Source organism: Rhinoraja longicauda, chromosome 38 (assembly GCF_053455715.1).
Source record: "Rhinoraja longicauda isolate Sanriku21f chromosome 38, sRhiLon1.1, whole genome shotgun sequence".
Lineage (NCBI taxonomy): Eukaryota > Metazoa > Chordata > Chondrichthyes > Rajiformes > Arhynchobatidae > Rhinoraja > Rhinoraja longicauda.
In genome coordinates this window covers 2,111,398-2,134,177 of record NC_135990.1, presented here as the reverse complement: position 1 = coordinate 2,134,177, position 22,780 = coordinate 2,111,398, and the positions used below count along the sequence as shown (strand labels likewise).

At 46.0% G+C, this 22,780-nt stretch overlaps 1 long non-coding RNA gene across 1 annotated transcript; it reads right to left on the bottom strand.

Annotated features, from left to right (window-relative positions):
• Positions 1-16,318: 16,318 nt before the first annotated feature.
• LOC144610990 (uncharacterized) lies at positions 16,319-22,512 on the bottom strand. The gene is made up of 3 exons (XR_013549466.1): positions 22,435-22,512; positions 19,834-20,048; positions 16,319-16,342 (listed from the first exon to the last, which is right to left on the bottom strand). It is a non-coding gene; the product is annotated as an uncharacterized LOC144610990 (long non-coding RNA).
• Between the last annotated feature and the right edge of the window lie 268 nt (positions 22,513-22,780).

The window sequence follows — 22,780 nt, the reverse complement described above, 5'->3', positions numbered from 1 at the left end:
TCTGTCATCAGCGGCCTTAACGACTACCGTCCGGTAGCACTCACACCGGTCATCACAAAGTGCTTCGAGAGACTGGTCCTGCAGCACATCAAAGCCAGCCTCCCACCCACCTTCGACCCATACCAGTTTGCCTACAGAGCAAATAGGTCTACAGGGGATGCCATCGACACTGCTCTTCATACTGCACTGACCCACCTTGAACACCAGGGGAGCTATGTGAGGATGCTCTTCCTCGACTTCAGCTCTGCCTTTAACACGGTCATCCCGAGCAGACTGGTCACAAAACTTTCCGACCTTGGATTTTCCCAAACCATCTGCCAATGGATCAAGGACTTCCTGACCAACCGCCCCCAGACCGTCAAAATAGGCCCTCACCTCTCCTCCACCATTACACTGAGCACCGGCTCACCACAGGGCTGTGTGTTGAGCCCCATCCTTTACTCCCTCTACACTCACGACTGCGCCCCCACCCATCCCACCAACACCATCATCAAGTTCGCGGATGACACGACTGTGGTTGGACTCATCTCAGGAGGAGATGAGACAGCCTACAAGGATGAAATCCAAAGTTTGGCAGCATGGTGTTCAGTGAACAATCTTGTCCTGAACTCCTCCAAAACAAAGGAACTTATAATTGACTTCAGGAAAACCAGTGTAGAATACGACCCACTCTACATCAATGGGGTCTGTGTGGAAAGGGTACCCGCTTTCAGGTTCCTGGGTACGCACATCGCAGAGGATCTTACCTGGTCTACCAACACCATCACCACAGTGAAGAAGGCACAGCAGAGACTCCATTTCCTGAGGATCCTCAGGAAAACCAACCTGCAGGAGAAGCTCATGATGTCCTTCTATCGCTGCTCCATCGAGAGTGTGCTGGCATACTGTATAACCACATGGTATGCCAGCTGCTCAGAAAAGGACAGGAAGGCCCTTCAGAGGGTCATCACGACGGCCCAGAAGATCATCGGCTGCTCACTGCCCTCCCTGGAGCACCTGTTCAGCCTACGCTGCCTCAGTAGAGCAGGCAAAATAATAAAAGATCCATCCCACCCCGGCCACCGTCTGTTTGTTCATCTGCCCTCTGGTCGACGTTTCAGGTCGATCAAATCCCGAACAAACAGACTTAAGAACAGTTTTTACCCCAGGGCCATACGAGAACTGAACACTACCTTCTGCACTAGGCAACACTGTTAAAAAATCTTTTGTACTTAATATAATTGTATTTATTTGTTTTTGCATTTATTGCATATATGTTTTTACGCACCGTCAGGATTGGCTATTTTTTAATTTCGTTGTACTCGTTGCAATGACAATAAATGAATATTATTATTATTATTATTATTATCATGTTTAGCACAGATGTGGTGGACTGAAAGGCCTGTTCCTGTGCTGTACTGTTTAGGGTTGCCAACTGTCCCGTATTAGCCGGGACATCCCGTATTTTGGGCTAAATTAGTTTGTCCCGTAAGGGACCGCCCTTGTCCCGTATTAGTAGGGTTGCCAACTTCCTCACTCCCAAATACGGGACAGAGGGTGGCATCACCGCCCCATGCCAATCAGTGATTGGAGCAGAATTAGGCCATTCGGCCCACCAAGTCTATTCCGCCATTCAATCACGGCTGATCTATCTCCCCCTCCTGTCTTCTTCCCATAACCTCTGACACCCGTAAAGACAGCCACAAAATGCTGGAGTAACTCAGCGGGATGGGCAGCATCTCTGGAGAGAAGGAACCACACTTTCTTTGAGCGATGGAGGAGCATGGTACTTACCTAAATTCATTAACTACGATATCGACGAAGTTGGGATTATTCATGTAGATATTGTTCACCTAGAACACAAAAGCACATGTTTTAACAGAAGCAAAGCCACAGCAGAGAGCACTGAGTAAAACAGTCACACACTTCACATTAAACAGAATGTTTTTGTCACCTTGTCAGACATAAAAAGGAGTGAACATGCGGGGAATGGAGGGATAAGGATCATGTTTAATTGATCTTGGCATCATGTACAGCACAGACTTTACAGAATGAAGGGCATGTTCCTGTGCTGCACTGATCCATGTTCCAGTACAGTGGTACCATATCTAGAGTTGCCAACTGTCCCGTATTAGCCGGGACATCCCGTATTTTGGGCTAAATTGGTTTGTTCTGTGTAGGACCGCCCTTATCCCCTTTAGTAGGGTTGCCAACTTCCTCACTCCCAAATACGGGACAAAGGGTGACGTCACCGCCCCATGTGACCTCACCCAGCCAGCGGCCGCCATTGGTGGAGCGGGAGCACGTGGCCGCTGACTGGGTGAGGTCACCTGGGGCGCGGGGCGGTGACATCACATTGTCCCGAATATGGGAGTGAGGAAGTTGGCAACACCAACAATCTTTTTGTTTCCCATTAAGTAAAATAGATGGAGGCAAACAAAAAATAACATTGGATCCAGCAACAATGGTGAAAATATCACCTCCTGTCAGTGGCCCAAGGAAAGATCGAGGTTTTACTGTGATCACAAGCAACTGTAGATGCTGGTATGTACCGAAGAAAGACACAAAGTGCTGGAGTAACTCAGCGGGTCAGGCAGCATCCCTAGAGAACATGGATAGGTGACGTTTTGAGATAGGACCCTTCTTCAGACTGATTGTAGGGGTGGGGAGGGCACAGGAAAGAAAGCTGGGGTAGAGAGGGGCAGGAGCTGGGGTAGAGAGGAGCAGGAGCTGGGGTAGAGAGGGGCAGGAGCTGGGGTAGAGAGGCACGACCAGTCATAGGTGAACCCAGGTGAGGAGGTTACCTGATAGACAATAGACAATAGGTGCAGGAGTAGGCCATTCGGCCCTTCGAGCCAGCACCGCCATTCAATGTGATCATGGCTGATCCTTCTCAATCAGTACCCCGTTCCTGCTTTCTCCCCATACCCCTGATAAGCAGATTGTTAGATAAAAGAGAGTTAGATAGAGCTCTAGGAACTGGTGGAATCAAGGGATATGGGGAGAAGGCAGGCACAGGTTACTGATTGTGGATGATCAGCCATGATCACAATGAATGGCGGTGCTGGCTCGAAGGGCCGAATGGCCTCCTCCTACACCTATTTTCTATAAAAACCAGAGATGAAAAGACAGGTGTGAGCCTAAAAGGATAAAGACTTGCAAATTGTTAAACTGGGGGAGATAAAAGTTGTGAATGGTGTGTCCATTGTGAATGCTGCATTTGGGGATGGGGGGTGGTGGGCGGATGGTGCAAGGCTAGCGAGGTTTCAGGGGAGGGAGGGGAGAGGGGGATGGGGGGGGGTGAGGAAGATATAGACGTTTTAATTCCACGTTTGTGATAGTTTTCACCTTGTGGAATTGGCATGCAATAACCCATCTTAATTAAGCATAGCGCAAACCGTAACCAGAAACGTCATTCATAAAATATCTTGCAGCTACAGAAAGTTAGATGCAACTTCACACAGCATCTCGGCAACTAAGTTTAAGGCAGCTCTTCTTCTCCAAGAAGCCCTTCTTGCTTAAGTCCATACTCCGCCACCTCCAGTTTAAACTCCATTTGGAATATTTTGGAGGACCAAGAACCAAGAACCACAGACGGAGTACGTACCACATTCGTGATGTTGGCGCTGAGGCCTTTGAACCTGGCGCTTCCTCGCATGGTGAGGTCATTTGTGAAGTTTAGATTGGTGAAGCGGAGCTGCAGTGGTAAGCTTTGAGTGGTAAGGGCCAAACCTGTGGGAGGAACAACAACTAGATGTCAAGTCCACATCGAATAGACACAAAAAGCAGGAGCGGGCCAGGCAGCATCTCTGGAGAGAAGGAATGGGCGACGTTTCAGAAGTGAGACCTTCAGAAGTCAAGTCCACACGTCCATCATAGAGTGACACAGCACAGAAACGGGCCCCTCGGCCCAACATGCCCCATCTACACTAGGCCCACCTGCCTGCATTTGGCACATATCATAGAACCATGGAAAATAGGTGCTTTCGGCCCTTTGAGCCAGCACCGCCATTCAATATGATCATGGCTGAACATCCTAATCAGTAGCACCGTTCCTGCTTTTCCCATATCCCTTGATTCCGTTAGCCCTAAGAGCTAAATCTCTCTTGAAAACATCCAGTGAATTGGCCTCTTATATGGCAATACTTTAGTGAATTCTATGCAAACATGTGACACTAAAGCTCCAATGACCATCGTGTAGGAAGGAACTGCAGATGCTGGTCTACCATTGACTGTTGGTCCATAGTTCAGAACAAGGTCCCAGTTGACTGACATTGGGTAACTATGATCAGTCAACTGTAATCCATTTACAGAAGGCAGGACTTTGAGCTCCAAGTTGAACACCAGTCATTGAAAGTAGGCATGCAGGTGCAGCAGGCAGTGAAGAAAGCGAATAGTATGTTGGCATTTATAGCGAGGGGATTTGAGTATAGGAGCAGGGAGGTTCCGCTGCAGTTGTTCAGGGCATTGGTGAGACCACACCTGGAGTATTGCGTACAGTTTTGGTCGTCTAATCTGAGGAAAGACATTCTTGCCATAGAGGGAGTACCGAGAAGGTTCACCAGATTGATTCCTGGGATGGCAGGACTTTCATATGAAGAAAGACTGGATAGACTCGGCTTGTACTCGCTGGAATTTTGAAGTTTGAGGGGAGATCTTATAGAAACTTACAAAATTCTTAAGGGGTTGGACAGGTAGATGCAGGTAGATTGTTCCCGATGTTGGGGAAGTCCAGAACAAGGGGTCACAGTTTAAGGATAAGGGGGAAGTCTTTTAGGACCGAGATGAGAACGTTTTTTTTCACACAGAGATTGGTGAATCTGTGGAATTCTCTGCCACAGAAGGTAGTTGAGGCCAGTTCATTGGCTATATTTAAGAGGGAGTTAGATGTGGCCCTTGTGGCTAAAGGGATCAGGGGGTATGGAGAGAAGGCAGGTACAGGTTACTGAGCTGGATGATCAGCCATGATCATATTGAATGGCGGTGCAGGCTCGAAGGGCCAAATGGCCTACTCCTGCACCTATTTTCTATGTTTCTATGTAAAGTGTCGATCGTAAAGGTCGGGAAGTTGGAGAGAGGACCACCATTGGCTGTAAGTGAGTGGGAATTAGTGTAATAAGTCAGTCAGAAGAGAATACGTGGATTGGTTGATCATTTAAGTGAGAAGTCTGGTAAATTGGACAATCAGGTAATTTAATTGGTGATATAAGCAAGACTTGCAAAAGGGTGCAACCCTGTGAGGGAAGTGCCCTGTGAGGGAAGTGCGAGTCTTTGGCTGCGAGTCTTCGGCGAGGAGGCTGAGGTGAGGAGGTTACAATTGTTTTAAGCCAGACACAAGGTAATGGCGGAAAAGTTGGTGCAGTGTGTTTCCTGCAGGATGTGGGAAGACAGGGACGTTGCTGGAGCTTCTGGGAGCTACACCTGCAAGAACTGTGTCCAGGTGCAGCTCCTGAAGGGACGTGTGGTGGAGTTGGAGAGGCAGTTGGATGACCTCAGGGCCATCCGGGAATGCGAGAGTTTCCTCGACAGGACCTGCTGTGAGGCTGTCACGCCAAGGGTCCAGGTCGAGCGAATGTGGGAGACTGTTTCAGGGGGGAGTGGACGAGGACTACAGGAGACCCCAGTGGCTGTGCCTATTGCAAATAGGTATACTCTCTTGGGAACTGTCGGGGCAGAAGACGTTTCCAGTCCGAGTAGCGGACCTGTTGGCAAGGATACTCGACAGGGGAGACCGAAGTCAGGAAGAGCCGCAGTGGTCGGTGACTCCATCGTCCGAGGGACGGACAGAAGATTCTGTGGCAGCAGGAGGGACTTGAGGATGGTCTGTTGCCTCCCTGGTGCCAGGGTTCAACACATCACGGGCCGGCTTCAGAAAATCCTAGTGAGGGAAGGCGATCAACCTGAAGTCGTTGTGCATGTGGGCACGAATGACGTCGGGCGGAAGAGGAAGGAGGTGCTACAGCGGGAGTTTAGAGAGTTGGGAAAAACACTGAGAAGTAGGACGTCGAAGGTGGTTATCTCTGGACTGCTACCGGTACCTCGTGCTGGTGAGGCCAGGAACAGAGAGATAGAGGGTATGAATTTATGGCTGAGGGGCTGGTGCAGAGAGCAGGGATTTAGATTTCTGGACCACTGGGATCTCTTCTGGGCTAGGGGTGACTTGTACAAAAGGGACGGGTTACATCTTAACAGCAGGGGGACAAACATTCTGGCAGGTAGGTTTGCTAGTGTGACACCTGTGGCTTTAAACTAAGTTGTGGGGGGGAGGGGTTAACAAATTGTGAATATGAAGATGAGGTAAAAAAAAAGGGAATACAGGAGATATTGCAAAAGACTCTCGGAAGAATGGGAACAGAGGTTCTAGAGGGGAAAAGAAATTAAGGGCAGGGCCAATTGTGACCAGTGTGAGAGGGGAGGTGAATACAGAAGTTAAAGTGTTGTACTTAAATGCGCGTAGTATAAAAAATAAAGTGGATGAGCTTGAGGCTCAGTTAGTCATGGGCAAGTATAATGTTGTAGGGATCACTGAGACATGGCTACAAGAGGACCAGGGCTGGGAACTGAATATTCAGGGTTACACAACGTATAGAAAAGACAGACAGGTGGGCAGAGGGGGTGGGGTTGCTCTGATGGTAAGGAATGATATTCATTCCCTTGCAAGGGGTGACATAGAATCAGGAGATGTTGAATCAGTATGGATAGAAATGAGAAATTGTAAGGGTAAAAAGATCCTAATGGGAGTTATCTATAGGCCCCCAAACAGTAGCCTCGACATAGGGTGCAAGTTGAATCAGGAGATAAAATTGGCGTGTCAAAAATGTAATGCTACGGTGGTTATGGGAGATTTCAACATGCAGGTAGACTGGGAAAATCAGGTTGGAAATGGACCCCAGGAAAGAGAGTTTGTAGAGTGCCTTCGAGATGGATTCTTAGAACAGCTTGTACTGGAGCCTACCAGGGAGAAGGCAATTCTGGATTTTGTGTTGTGTAATGATCCTGATCTGATAAGGGGACTAGAGGTAAAAGAGCCATTAGGAGGCAGTGATCACAACATGATAAGTTTTACTCTGCAAATGGAAAGGCAGAAGGGAAAATCGGAAGTGTCGGTATTACAGTATAGCAAAGGGGATTACAGAGGCATGAGGCAGGAGCTGGCCAAAATTGACTGGAAGGAGGCCCTAGCAGGGAAGACGGTAGAACAGCAATGGCAGGTATTCCTGGGAATAATGCAGAGTTTGCAGGATCAATTTATTCCAAAGAGGTGGAAAGACTCTAAGGGGAGTAAGAGACACCTGTGGCTGACAAGGGAAGTCAGGGACAGCATAAAAATTAAGGAGAGGAAGTATAACATAGCAAAGAAGAGTGGGAAGACAGGATTGGGACTCTTTTAAAGAGCAACAAAAGTTAACTAAAAAGGCAATACGGGGAGAAAAGATGAGGTACGACGGTAAACTAGCCAATAATATAAAGGAGGATAGCAAAAGTTTTTTTAGGTACGTGAAGAGGAAAAAAATAGTCAAGGCAAATGTGGCTCCCTTGAAGACAGAAGCAGGGGAATTTATTATGGGGAACAAAGAAATGGCAGACGAGTTAAACCGTTACTTTGGATCTGTCTTCACTGAGGAAGATACACACAATCTCCCAAATGTTCTAGGGGCCGGAGAACCTAGGGTGATGGAGGAACTGAAGGAAATCCACATTAGGCAGGAAATGGTTTTGGGTAGACTGATGGGACTGAAGGCTGATAAATCCCCAGGGCCTGATGGTCTGCATCCCAGGGTACTTAAGGAGGTGGCTCTAGAAATAGTGGAAGCATTGGAGATCATTTTTCAATGTTCTATAGATTCAGGATCAGTTCCTGTGGATTGGAGGATAGCAAATGTTATCCCACTTTTTAAGGAAGGAGGGAGAGAGAAAACGGGTAATTATAGACCAGTTAGTCTGACATCAGTGGTGGGGAAGATGCTGGAGTCAATTATAAAAGACGAAATTGCTGAGCATTTGGATAGCAGTAACGGGATCATTCCGAGTCAGCATGGATTTACGAAGGGGAAATCATGCTTGACAAATCTACTGGAATTTTTTGAGGCTGTAACTAGGAAAATTGACAGAGGAGAGTCAGTGGATGTGGTGTACCTCGACTTTCAGAAAGCCTTCGACAAGGTCCCACATAGGAGATTAGTGGGCAAAATTAGGGCACATGGTATTGGGGGTAGGGTACTGACATGGATAGAAAATTGGTTGACAGACAGAAAGCAAAGAGTGGGGATAAATGGGGCCCTTTCGGAATGGCAGGCAGTGACCAGTGGGGTACCGCAAGGTTCGGTGCTGGGACCCCAGCTATTTACAATATACATTAATGACTTAGACGAAGGGATTAAAAGTACCATTAGCAAATTTGCAGATGATACTAAGCTGGGGGGTAGGGTGAATTGTGAGGAAGATGCAATAAGGCTGCAGGGTGACTTGGACAGGTTGTGTGAGTGGGTGGATACATGGCAGATGCAGTTTAATGTAGATAAGTGTGAGGTTATTCACTTTGGAAGTAAGAATAGAAAGGCAGATTATTATCTGAATGGTGTCAAGTTAGGAAGAGGGGGAGTTCAACGAGATCTGGGTGTCCTAGAGCATCAGTCAATGAAAGGAAGCATGCAGGTACAGCAGGCAGTGAAGAAAGCCAATGGAATCTTGGCCTTCGTAACAAGAGGAGTTGAGTATAGGAGCAAAGAGGTCCTTCTACAGTTGTACCGGGCCCTGGTGAGACCGCACCTGGAGTACTGTGTGCAGTTTTGGTCTCCAAATTTGAGGAAGGATATTCTTGCTATGGAGGGCGTGCAGCGTAGGTTCACTAGGTTAATTCCCGGAATGGCGGGACTGTCGTATGTTGAAAGGCTGGAGCGATTGGGCTTGTATACACTGGAATTTAGAAGGATGAGGGGGGATCTTATTGAAACATATAAGATAATTAGGGGATTGGACACATTAGAAGCAGGAAACATGTTCCCAATTTTGGGGGAGTCCAGAACAAGGGGCCACAGTTTAAGAATAAGGGGTAGGCCATTTAGAACGGAGATGAGGAAGAACTTTTTCAGTCAGAGAGTGGTGAAGGTGTGGAATTCTCTGCCTCAGAAGGCAGTGGAGGCCAGTTTGTTGGATGCTTTCAAGAGAGAGCTGGATAGAGCTCTTAAGGATAGCGGAGTGAGGGGGTATGGGGAGAAGGCAGGAACGGGGTACTGATTGAGAGTGATCAGCCATGATCGCATTGAATGGCGGTGCTGGCTCGAAGGGCCGAATGGCCTACTCCTGCACCTATTGTCTATTGTAACACAGTTCGCCAGGAGACTTACCGTCCACGCGAATACTGGATATGACAATGTCAAAGCCTGAAGCAGTGACATTTTGAATGAGTAGATCACGCAGCATTGTTGCATTCGCAAAGTTGGTGGTGTTGATCAGCACGTTTGTAGATACTTGCACCATTGTTGCAACATTGCTAAAAAATAATCACAAGACGTTATTAAAATTATAAAAGGACTGGACAAGCTAGATGCAGGAAAAATGTTCCCAATGTTGGGGGAAGTCCAGAACCAGGGGCCACACACAGTCTAAGAATAAAGGGGAGGCCATTTAAAACTGAGGTGAGAAAAAAACTTTTTCACCCAGAGAGTTGTGAATTTGTAGAATTCTCTGCCACAGAGGGCAGTGGAGGCCAATTCACTGGATGAATTTAAAAGAGAATTCGATTCGGGGCCAGTGGAATCAAGGGATATGGGGAGAAGGCAGGCACGGGTTACTGATTGTGGATGATCAGCCATGATCACAATGAATGGCGGTGCTGGCTCGAAGGGCCAAATGGCCTCCTCCTGCATCATTTTTCTATGTTCGTTTGTCACAGAGCTGAATCATTGACTTTCCGCTGACATTCTTGTATCATTAGGCCATAAGTGATCGGAGCAGAAATTGGTTATTCGGCCCATCAAGTCTACTCCGCCATTCAATCTTGGCTGATCTATCTCTCCCTCCTAACCCCAATCTCCTGCCTTCTACCCATTACTCCTGACACCCGTACTAATCAAGAATCTGTCTAAGGTAGACACAAAATGCTGGAGTCTCTCAGCGGGTCAGGCAGCGTCTCGAGAGAGAGAAGGAATTGGTGACGTTTCGGGTCGAGACCCTTCTTCAGACTGAAGATTTCAGGTTCAGTCTGAAGAAGGATCTCGACCCGAAACGTCACCCATTCCTTCTCTCCCGAGATGCTGCCTGACCCGCTGAGTTACTCCAGCATTTTCCATTTTCGATTTTAACCAGCACCTGCAGTTTTCTCCCTACACAAGAATTTATCTATCTCTGTCCTAAATATGGACAGAGCATTGAGTATGAGTTGGGCAGCCATGTTGCAACTTTAAGGGATTCTGGTTTATCTGTGTGTGGAGCATTGCGGGCAGTCCTAGGTGCCCCATTACAGGAACGATGTGGAGGCTTTGAAGAGGGTGCAGGAGGTTTTCCAGAATCTGCCTGGAGTGGAGGCTATTAACTAGAAGATTTTGAACACACTTGGTTTATTTTTTCCGGTATTTCAGAGGTTGAGAGGGGGGGAATCTGAAGAAAGTATATAAAAAATTATGAGAGGCATAGACAGGGTAGATAGTCAGATCCTTTTCCCTGGGGTGGAAATGTCAAGGACAAGAAGATAGACACAAAAAGCTGGAGTAACTCAGCGGGACAGGCAGCATCTCTGGAGAGAAGGAATGGGTGACGTTTCAGACTAGAGGTCATAGCTTCAAGTTGAGAGGGGCAACGTTTACAGGAGATGTGCCGGGCAAGTTTTCTTTCACATCGAGGGTGGTGGGGGCCTGGAACGCGCTGCCAGGGGTGGTGGTGGAGGTGGACACAACAGTGGTGTAGGATCTACTGAATCCCACGACACAAGGCAAAGAACAAACGACACTTAGCTGAGCCAGACACCTTGTGTCACATTTATTCCAGAAGCCCCTTTTACCTACATTCTCACCAATCAAAACCCGTGTGCAGATAAGCCCAATTAGTGCATCTGGCCTTGGAGTTGTTGTTGAGCTCTGGACCTTCTCGTGAGGCTGCTGGCAAGTTGCCTGTGGTGACAGGCTGTATGTAAAACCAACGTGGGCGTGAAGGTGCCACAGTGGCATGGAACAGGTTTTTAGATAGTAAACACAAAAAGCTGGAGTAACTCAGTGGGGCAGGCAGCATCTCTGGGGAGAAGGAATAGGTGGTGTTTCGGGTCGAGACCCTTCTTAGATAGACACATGAATGTGCAGGGAATGGAGGGATGTGGATCACATGCCGACACAGGAGATTAGTTTAACTTGGCATCATGGTCGGCGCGGGCTTTGTGGGCTGAAGGGCCTGATCGCGTTCTGTGCTCTTCTATGTATTGAGGGCGTGCAGCGTAGGTTTACTAGGTTAATTCCCGGAATGGCGGGACTGTCATATGTTGAAAGACTGGAGCGGCTAGGCTTGTATACACTGGAATACAAGGACAGGAGGGGATCTTATCGAAACGTATAAGATTATTAAGGGGTTGGACACGTTAGAGGCAGGAAACATGTTCCCAATATTGGGGGAGTCCAGAACCAGGGGCCACAGTTTAAGAATAAGGGGTAGGCCATTTAGAACAGAGATGAGGAAAAACTTTTCAGTCAGTGAGTTGTAAATCTGTGGAATTCTCTGCATCAGAAGGCAGTGGAGGCCAATTCTCTGAATGCATTCAAGAGAGAGCTAGATAGAGCTCTTAAAGATAGCGGAGTCAGGGGGTATGGGGAGAAGGCAGGAACGGGGTACTGATTGAGAATGATCAGCCATGATCACATTGAATGGCGGTGCTGGCTCAAAGGGCCGAATGGCCTACTCCTGCACCTATTGTCTGTTATTTCACAGGCGCAGCACTGTGACGTTAGGGTGACACTACCCCTCCTGTACAAGGGTCAGCATTTAGGAGACTTACCTAAAACTGACATTATAATTGGACGTGGTTCTTGCACCAAACACTGATGTCAACACTGGTTTAAGCTGTTTAATGAAAAGAAACAAAAAGGGTTAGTTGGTTAAACTTTACACTTGGTCTCAGTAGTCTGTCCCTGCACTTGGCAAAGTCAACAGACAGTATGAGCGATTTGCTGTGACATACCCAATTTATCACTGAAGATGTGAGGTTTATAAACTCAGTAGAACTCATGTTGTTGAGTGTGTTGGTGAAAGCCATATTTTCTATCACATAGGAAATACTCAAAGAAATAGGTTGCAAATTGTTCAGAGTGGTACCTGGAGAAGAAAAAATAGATATATAAATATTTAGTAAAGCAGCTTTATATCATTATATTTTTATGTATATTCTAATATCGTATATATATACATACATACATAGTCCCAAGAAAACTGAATAAAGGTCTCGACGCGAATCGTCACCCATTCCTTCTCTCCTGAGATGCTGCCTGACCTGCTGAGTTACTCCAGCACTTTGTGAATAAATACATCCATACATACATACATTCACACACACATATATATATATATATACATACACACATACACCTATATATATATATATATATACATACACACACACACATATATATATATATATATACACACACGCACACACACACACACACACATATATATATATATATATATACAACACATAGATATACACACACCCACGCACACACACACACACACACATATATATATGAGTATTACCCAATGTGTTCCATTCCCCCAGGGAAGCTTTGCATAGCATTTGTCACGTTAATGTTCCTCATTATACTGATACTTAATTTTTGGACGTTATTTAGACTAAACACTTTAACTCCCCCTCCCATTCCCACACTAACATTCCTATCCTGGGCCTCCTCCACAGTCAGAGTGAGGCACAATGCAAAATAACATAGAAACATAGAAAATAGGTGCAGGAGGAGGCCATTTGGCCCTTCGAGCCAGCACGGCCATTCAACATGATCATGGCTGATCACCCAGAATCATTGGAGGAACAGCACCTCATATTTCATTGAGAGGTCACAGCGGCGGTCGATGATGGAGCCGACCGACGGGCGAGACGTCCCCGTGAAGTAAGGAAGTCGCTGCCAAGGGAAGGAACAAAGGAGGACCTGGCGTGGGGGGACCGCCCTGAAGAACAATAGACAATAGGTGCAGGAGGAGGCCATTCGGCCCTTCGAGCCAGCACCGCCATTCAATGTGATCATGGCTGATCATTCTCAATCAGTACCCCGTTCCTGCCTTCTCCCCATACCCCCTGACTCCACTATCCTTAAGAGCTCTATCTAGCTCTCTCTTGAATGCATTCAGAGAATTGGCCTCCACTGCCTTCTGAGGCAGAGAATTCCACAGATTCACAACTCTCTGACTGAAAACGTTTTTCCTCATCTCAGTTCTAAATGGCCTACCCCTTATTCTTAAACTGTGGCCCCTTGTTCTGGACTCCCCCAACATTGGGAACATGTTTTCTGCCTCTAACGTGTCCAACCCCTTAATAATCTTATACGTTTCGATAAGATCTCCTCATCCTTCTAAAATGGGGGGACCGCCGTGGGGGGGGGGGAGGGGCAAGAACGAAGGGGGAACTGGTGCAGGGATGGGGGCCAAGGTATGCAAGGAAAGAGGTTCACTGTGACTTGTCTCATGTGACAATAAGGTTTTCATTCATTCATTCATTCAGGTGAGTGGAGAATCTGGAGGGAATTGACGAGAAGGTGGTTAGAACAGAAAATGTGATTAATGGGTAATTGATAGTTGACATGGACTCTGGGCCAAAGAGCCACTAAATCTCTCCATCATCCTGTGACTTACTATAAAGGAACATATTCTAATGCAAGTTTTTTTTTAATTGATTCACGGGTGAGAACATTATTAGTGTTATGGAGGGATCTGGGAGGAATTTCCTCTTTGGAAACTTTATTTCTGACCCCTTTCACCTTTACGAGAAACATTGACCAGTCAACTTCAACCTGCTGGTTAGAGTCAGGTGATACATTGTGGAAACAGGCCCTTCAGCCCAACTTGCCCACACTAGTCAACGTGCCCCATTTACACTAGTCCCACCTTTGGTGCATATCCCTCCGAACCTGTCCTATCCATGTACATCAGTCCTTGCAACAATCAGATAGCTCTTGCATTGTGAAATTTGCAGCATAATTTATAACACTTACCACCAGAACTGATGGTCACTGGAATAAGTGTGATGTTTCCTAAATCCGTGCCATTTGCTAAACTATTAACCAATTGTCTCACCACTTCTGACCCAGTGGGAGGTGTGGTGGTATTTCCATACTCTAGGGTACAGTTTGCGATAATGGATCCATTCCTAGAAAAAGTAAATTCATCTGGTTATACATCTTGAACTGTAATATCCAGTTTATTTCATATCCAGCAACGTTTTGAGAACCATGTTTAGACAGGAGTTTGGAACAAATGTTGAACTAGTCATAGATAGCCATAATCATACTGCACAGAAACAGGCCCTTCGGCCCAACCCGTCTGTGCTGACCAAGATGGCCCTCTCCCCATCAGAACTACCCCCTCCATCGACTCCTTTAAGTCCAGGCTCAAAACCTATTTCTACTCCCTAGCTTTTGAGGCCCTCTGAGGGGGTGCTGTGAACTGTTTATGTATGTGCTGTTATGTTTGTGTGCCATTGTATGTTCGTCCTTAGTACCTGAACTGATGTACAGCACTTTGGTCAATGTGGGTTGTTTTTAAATGTGCTATACAAATAAAATTGACTTGACTTGACTTGACATTTGCCCGCATTGGGCCTGTATCCCTCTAAACCTTTCCTAAGATAGATACAAAATTCTGGAGTAAATCTGGAGAAAAAAGGTGGGTGATGTTTCAGGTCGAGACCCTTCTTTAGAGTCTGTAGAAGGCTCTCGACCCGAAACATCACCCATCCATGTTCTCCAGAGATGCTGCTGAGTTACTCCAGCACATGGTGCTCTTTTATATATTAACCAGCATCTGCAGTTCCTTGTTTCTAAAGCCAGATCCAGAACCATCTTACCCCAAAGGTTCAAAGGACATATGTTACTCCAGCTTTTTGTGTCTCTGCATCTGCAGTTCCTTCCTACACATTTCGTCTATATTCATACCGCTGAGTTGTAAACTGAATGATGCCTGGATTAAGGAGTAATAGCTAAGCCAGGATCCCATTGACTTACAAATTTGAAAGAGAAAATTGGGTTGGATTGGACACACCCTCAGAAAACGCGCCACAAACATCACCCGGCAAGCCCTGAAATGGAACCCCCAAGGAAAAAGGAAAAGAGGTGGCCCCAGGAACAGTGGAGAAGAGGGGTCCAGGCACAAATGTCTGGGAGTGGTTCAACTGGGGAGATCTCGAAAGACCGAGGAGCCAAGGGCTTAAGAAGAAGAAGAGCTGTAAGAAGAGATTAGGCAAACTTGGATTGTTTTCTCTGAAGCATCAGAGGCTGAGGGGAGGCCTGATAGAGGTTGATAAAATTCTGAGAGGCGTAGATAGGGTAGATGATATATTTTTTCCCAGCGTTGAAATGTCAAATACTAGAGGGCATGGCTTTAAGATGAGAGAGGGGGAAAGTTTAAAAGAGATATGGGAGGCAAGATTTTTACTCAGAGGGCAGTTTGTGCCTGGAACATACTGTGTGGGTAGTGGTGGAAGTAAATACGATAGCAATGTTAGAGGCATTAAGACAGAGACATATACAGGCTGGGAATAGATGGATTTACACCAATCAGCCAAAACATTATGTCTTGATGAGCCAAAACATTATGACCACCTGCCTAATATGCTGTTGGTCCTCCATGTGCAGCCCCATACGCAGCAGGGCGCGATCCAATGTTATTCACTTTGCCCGTCAGTGGTCATAATGTTTTGGCTGATCGGTGTATACCACGTGGAGGTAGTTGGGTTTACTTGGATGGACAACATAGTGGCCTTTTCCAATGTGTGGGAAGGAAGTGCAGATGCTGGTTTAAACCAAAGATAGACACAAAACGCTGGAATAACTCAGCGGGACAGGCAGCATCTCTGGAGAGAAGGAATGGGTGATGTTTCGGGTCGAGCCCCTTCTTCAGACTGAAAGTCCTGTTCCTGTGTTGTACTGTGTTCTAGGGTATATTTTCTCTGTGGTCTAATGGCAGGACTCCAGCCATTAGTTGGTTCCATGCAGTGGACCTGAATTTTTTTCTATTTGCACTCCCTTTAGGTTGAGGTTAAAAAATGTTAAGTTGATTGACTACCCACAGCCAAGAGATGCAAATTGTTTATTCCTTACCTGAAATTATTGACTATTGCTTGACGGTAATTTGGGTCCGGTCTGTACACAGCATCAAGCTGCAAAAGAAATACATCTATGAGGATTCATTTGCAATCGTTTGATAAATAAACTGCAAAACTAAGAAATGTTAACCAAACTAACATTTTGAGTGGCCATATCACCGGCCATCGTGTACTGTCTCTCCGATGACTGGATAGCACGCAACAAAAGCTTTTCACTGTACCTCTGTACACAAGACAACAAACTAGACTGAACTTTTGTCAAAAGGCAAACAAATCAGAGTGGGAGCAGGGAGGATAATTTAAAGAGACAGGTGGCTTGACTTCCCAACCACTTCCATTGCTTCTCCTACCCAAAGCATTTCATACATCAGTTTCAAAATCGGAACAAATAGGCACAGCAAGCAGTTAGCCACCACCTACAGTGTGTTACCCCACTCAGCTAGTTGTTCCACAGCCCTGCAGCTTAAAGCAGCGCATGCTAGACATGTTTTTTTCTCTGGAGAATTATACCTTAGAAATATAGAAACATAAAAACATAGATACATAGAAAATAGGTGCAGGAGAAGGCCATTTGGCCCTTTGAGCCAACATCGCCATGGCTGATTATCCAAAATCAGTACCCCATTCCTGCTTTCTCCCCCCATCCCTTGCTTCCGTTAGCCCGAAGAGCTAAATCTAACTCTCTCTTGAAAACATCCAGTGATTTGGCCTCCACTGCCTTCTGTGGCAGGGAATTCCACAGATTCACAACTCTCTGAGTGAAACAGTTTTTTCCTCATCTCAGTCCTAAATGACACACCACTTATTTGTAACTGTGGCCCCTGGTTCTGTAAGGTGTATAAGATCATGAGAGGAATAGATAGGATTAATGCAGTCTTTTACCCAGTGGGGGAATTAAAAACCAGAGGACATAGGTTTAAGGTGAGAGGGGAAATTTAATAGGAACCTGAGGGGCAACTTTTTCACTCAGAGAGTATATGATACGATACGATACAATACAATACGATAGAACTTTATTTATCCCAGGAGGAAAATTGATTTGCCAACAGTCATGAAACACAAAATACACGAAACATGAAATCAAAATGATGAGTGGAAAGGATTGGGAGATGTACAAAAATTGGGGGGGTGATTCAGTCTACCCCATGACAGAAGGGGGAGGAGTTGTACAGTTTGATAGCCACAGGGAAGAAGGATCTCCTGTGGCGCCCTGTGCTGCATCTTGGTGGAACCAGTCTGTTGCTGAAGGTGCTCCTTAGGTTGACCAGAGTGTCATGGAGAGAGAGGGTGAGCTGTATTGTCCAGGATGCTCTGCAGTTTGAGGAGCATCCTCCCCTCCAAGACCCCCTCCCATGAATCCCAGATGGAACGAGCTGCCAGTGGAGGTAGTTGAGGGAGGTACAATAGCAACATATGAAAGACACTTGATAGACACAAAATGCTGGAGTAACTCAGCATATCTGACAGAAGGAATGGGAGGCGTTTCGAGTCGAGACTTTTCCTGACAGGTGCAAGTATAGGAAAGGTTATAAAGAATATGGGGTAAATATTGGAAAATGGGACTTGCTTCAATGGGACATATTGGTTAACATGAATGACTTGGTCTGTTTCCGTGCTACATGAGTCAGGAAGGTTTAAGTTCAAAGCACACAATAAAAATACGAGAACCTCTTTCTACTTGAATGACTTTATAGTAGAAGGTAATGTTTTTTTATTTGATGAGATGGCTCTCACTGAACTTAGGAAGTTGGCAGGACAGTTGAAAGGTGTCCCCTGGTGTTCCCTGGTATGATGTATATAGACCTTGTCATAAATTCCCCTTGTAAATAAGACAATTAAACATTTTTTACTCTCTTGACTCTTGAGGTCCATTTCAGGACGCTTAATATTACATGCAAAAGGTTTAAAGAGACGTGTATCACAGCAGATGTTGGTTTAAAAAGGAGACAGAAAGTGCTGGAATGACTTAGCAGTTCAGGTGGAATTTAGTTTAAGAAAAAAACTGTAGATGCTGGTTTAAATCGAAGGTAGACACAAAATGCTGGAGTAACTCCGCAGGTCAGGCAGCATCTCTGGAGAGAAAGAATGGGTGACGTTTTGGGTCTCGCCTCGAAACGTCGCCCATTCCTTCTCTCCAGAAATGCTGCCTGACCCATTGAGTTACTCCAGCATTTTGTGTCTATCTGGCTTTTAGTTTAGTTTAGTTTAGAGATACAGCGCGGAAACTGCCCCTTTGGCCCATCGATTCCGCGCCAAAGAGCAAACCCTGTAAACCATCACTATCCCACACGCTAGGAACAATGTTTACAAAAGCCAGTTAACCTACAAACCTGTACGTCTTTGGAGTGTGGGAGGATATTGGAGCACATGGAGAAAACCCACGCGATCATGGGGAGAACGTAAAAACTCCGTACAGACAGCACCCGTAGTCTGGATTGAACCCGGGCCTCTGGCGCTGTGAGGCAGCAACTCTACCACTGCACCACCGCGCTGTCCTAGAATTTCGACAGAACGTGAATAAGTGATATTTTGGGTCGGGACAATGAGTTCGAAGAAGGGTCCCAATCTGAAACATTGCCTATTCATGTCTTTTGGAGAGGCTGCCTGACCTACTGAGTTACTCCTGCACTTTGTGTCATTCATCATCACTGAAGCATTTGCTCAGTCCTGTACAAGTATTAGACTCACGGAACATAAAGACAGGGAAGGAGGCCGTTCAGCCCAGCTGGCCCATGCTAGCAACCAGTGGGGCAAACCAGTCAACATCACTCAGCCAGTTCCCTTGCACAACATTTTCCCAAAATTGTACTCTGCATTTTTCCTTTGAAAGATTGAAATGGCTCTGTCTCTGTCAACGTGGCTTAAGATAGGAAAATCCACTCAGCAAATCTCCTTGGAGATTCAGAGATGCAACATTACTCTCCTGCACCTTCTCATACTTAAAGCACACTAAAAGAAAATATGCCATTAAACATATCTACAGTAATACTTAGGCTGTATTCCTTACTAAATGAGAAAATGATAAAGAACGCACCAAAACCTGTCAGCGACCTCCTCTGGCAGCTAGATCCATATGGGGTCCATGGGAGGTGGTCTTGGAGGGGAGGATGCTCCTCAAAGCATCTCCTGCAGAGCATCCTGGACAATACAGCTCACCCCCTCCGTGACACACTGGTCAACCTGAGGAGCACCTTCAGCAACAGACTGGTCCCACCAAGATGCAGCACAGAACGCCACAGGAGATCCTTCTTCCCTGTGGCTATCAAATCCCTCCCCCTTCTGTCGTGGGGTAGACTGACCCTCCACCACCCCCCCCCCCCCCCCCACCCTCCAACCTTCCCCCTCCCCCATCCCCAATCTTTGCACATCCCCCATCCTTTCTGCTCGTCACTTTAATTTCATGTTTCATGTATTTTGTGTTTCTATGACTGTCTGCAGATCAATTTCCCTCCTGGGATAAATGAAGTTCTAAGGCATTGTTTCGTAAAAACAATAGGATCAACGAGAGATTAATAAATAGATCAACACAGAATAAGGGAACTTACCCCAGTTGTAATACTGGCAGCCAAGGATCGGAAGTTGCGGGAACTTCGATTATTTAAGCTTGGTTCAAAATCACCAACAACACTGAAAGAGAGTGGGACATTAGCTACAACCCGATTTTGCGTGGTTGTAGTTGGTGATTCTGTTGTACTGGCAGTTGTTGGTCCAGATGTAGTTGGTAATTCAGTTGTACTGGAGAATTGTGATTGTGCGGAATCTGGTGGTACAATGTTGAATGAGGAAAACAACATTATTAGTTCATAATTTTTGTCTTTTGGAAAGTTCATTTTAATCTTCCCTCTGACATTAATACTTGCATCATCCCACGACCCACAATTTTCTGCTCTATTTGTGTCCTGTTAGGTCCAGTTTCTGTACCTTCACGTCCTTTTGAGACTGATATCCGAGTATTATTGCACTATCTATGTCAGGTGAAACTAGGACTCTGGACTCCAGTAGCATGTCACACATTAAGCCTGGGTACCAGGCTTGCATTACTGGAATTCTGTTTCTTTGGCATATCTGCCTTTGGTGCAGTTACATTAGACATTTGTGGGCGGCACGGTGGCGCAACGGTAGTGTTGTTGCCTTACAGCTTTTACAGCGCCGGAGACCCAGGTTCAATCCCAATTTCGGGTGCTGTCCGTACAGAGTTTGTACGTTCTCCCCTTGACCTGCTTGCGTTTTCTCTGAGATCTTCGGTTTCATCCCACACTCCAAAGGCGTGCAGGTTTCTAGGTTCATTGGCTTGGTATAAATGTAAATTGTCCCTAGTGTGTGTAGGATAGTGTAGTGTGCGGGGGTCGCTGGTTGGTACGGACTCGGTGGGCCGAAGGGCCTGTACATCTAAAACTAAAAAACTAAAGACGGACAGTTACAATGGGTTGGGAATAGTCTTTGCCCCAAGGTTCTTGGTGTAGTAAATGCTGGAGTAACTCAGCAGGTCAGGCAGCATCTCGGGAGAGAAGGAATGGGTGACGTTTCAGTTCGAGACCCTTCTTCAGACTGAATATATATATATATATATACACACACACACACATATATATATACATATATATATATGTATGTATATATATATATATATATATATATATAATGGCTTCCGACCACTGAGCCTTACCCAATGTGTTCCATTCCCCCAGGGAAGCTTTGCATAGCATTTGTCACGTTAATTTTCCACATTATACTGATACTTAATTTTTGGACGTTATTTAGACTAAACACTTTAACTCCCCCTTCCATTCCCACACTGACATTCCTATCCTGGGCCTCCTCCACTGTCAGAGGCACAACGCAAATTAACATAGAAACATAGAAAATAGGTGCAGGAGGAGGCCATTTGGCCCTTCAAGCCAGCACAGCCATTCAACATGATCATGGCTGATCACCCAGAATCATTTGAGGAACAGCATCTCATATTTCATTGAGAGGTCACAGCGGCGGTCGATGATGGCGCCGACCGACGGGCGAGACGTCCCCGTGAAGTAAGGAAGTCGCTGCCAAGGGAAGGAACAAAGGAGGACCTGGCGTGGGGGGACCGCCCTGAAGAACAATAGACAATAGGTGCAGGAGGAGGCCATTCGGCCCTTCGAGTCAGCACCGCCATTCAATGTGATCATGGCTGATCATTCTCAATCAGTACCCCGTTCCTGCCTTCTCCCCATACCCCCTGACTCCGCTATCCTTAAGAGCTCTATCTAGCTCTCTCTTGAATGCATTCAGCGAATTGGCCTCCACTGCCTTCTGAGGCAGAGAATTCCACAGATTCACAACTCTGACTGAAAAAGTTTTTCCTCATCTCAGTTCTAAATGGCCTACCCCTTATTCTTAAACTGTGGCCCCTTGTTCTGGACTCCCCCAACATTCGGAACGTGTTTCCTGCCTCTAACGTGTCCAATCCCTTAATAATCTTATACGTTTCGATAAGATCTCCTCTCATCCTTCTAAAATGGGGGGACCGCCGTGGGGGGGGGGCAAGAACGAAGGGGGAACTGGTGCAGGGATGGGGGCCAAGGTATGCAAGGATAGAAGTTCACTGTGACTTGTCTCATGTGACAATAAGGTTTTCATTCATTCATTCATTCATTCATTCATTCATTCATTCAGGTGAGTGGAGAATCTGGAGGGAATTGACAAGAAGGTGGTTAGAACAGAAAATGTGATTAATGGGTAATTGATAGTTGGCATGGACTCTGGGCCGAAGAGCCACTAAATCTCTCCATCACCCTGTGACTTACTATAAAGGAACATACTCTAATGCAAGTTTTTTTTCAATTGATTCACAGGGTGACAACATTATTAATGTTATGGAGGGATGTGGGAGGAATTTCCTCTTTGGAACCTTTATTTCCGACCCCTTTCACCTTTACGAGAAACATTGACCAGTCAACTTCAACCTGCTGGTTAGAGTCACAGAGTGATACATTGTGGAAACAAGCCCTTCAGCCCAACTTGCCCACACTAGTCAACGTGCCCCATTTATACTAGTCCCACCTTTGGTGCATATCCCTCCGAACCTGTCCTATCCATGTACATCAGTCTTTGCAACAATCAGGTAGCTCTTGCATTGTGAAATTTGCAGCATAATTTATAACACTTACCACCAGAACTGATGGTCCCTGGAATAAGTGTGACGTTTCCTAAATCCGTGCCATTTGCTAAACTATTAACCAATTGTCTCTCCACTTCTGACCCATTGGGAGGTGGGGTGGTATTTCCATACTCTAGGGTACAGTTTGCGATAATGGATCCATTCCTAGAAAAAGTAAATTCATCTGGTTATACATCTTGAACTGTAATATCCAGTTTATTTCATATCCAGCAACGTTTTGAGAACCATGTTTAGACAGGAGTTTGGAACAAATGTTGAACTAGTCATAGATAGCCATAATCATACTGCACAGAAACAGGCCCTTCGGCCCAACCCGTCTGTGCTGACCAAGATGG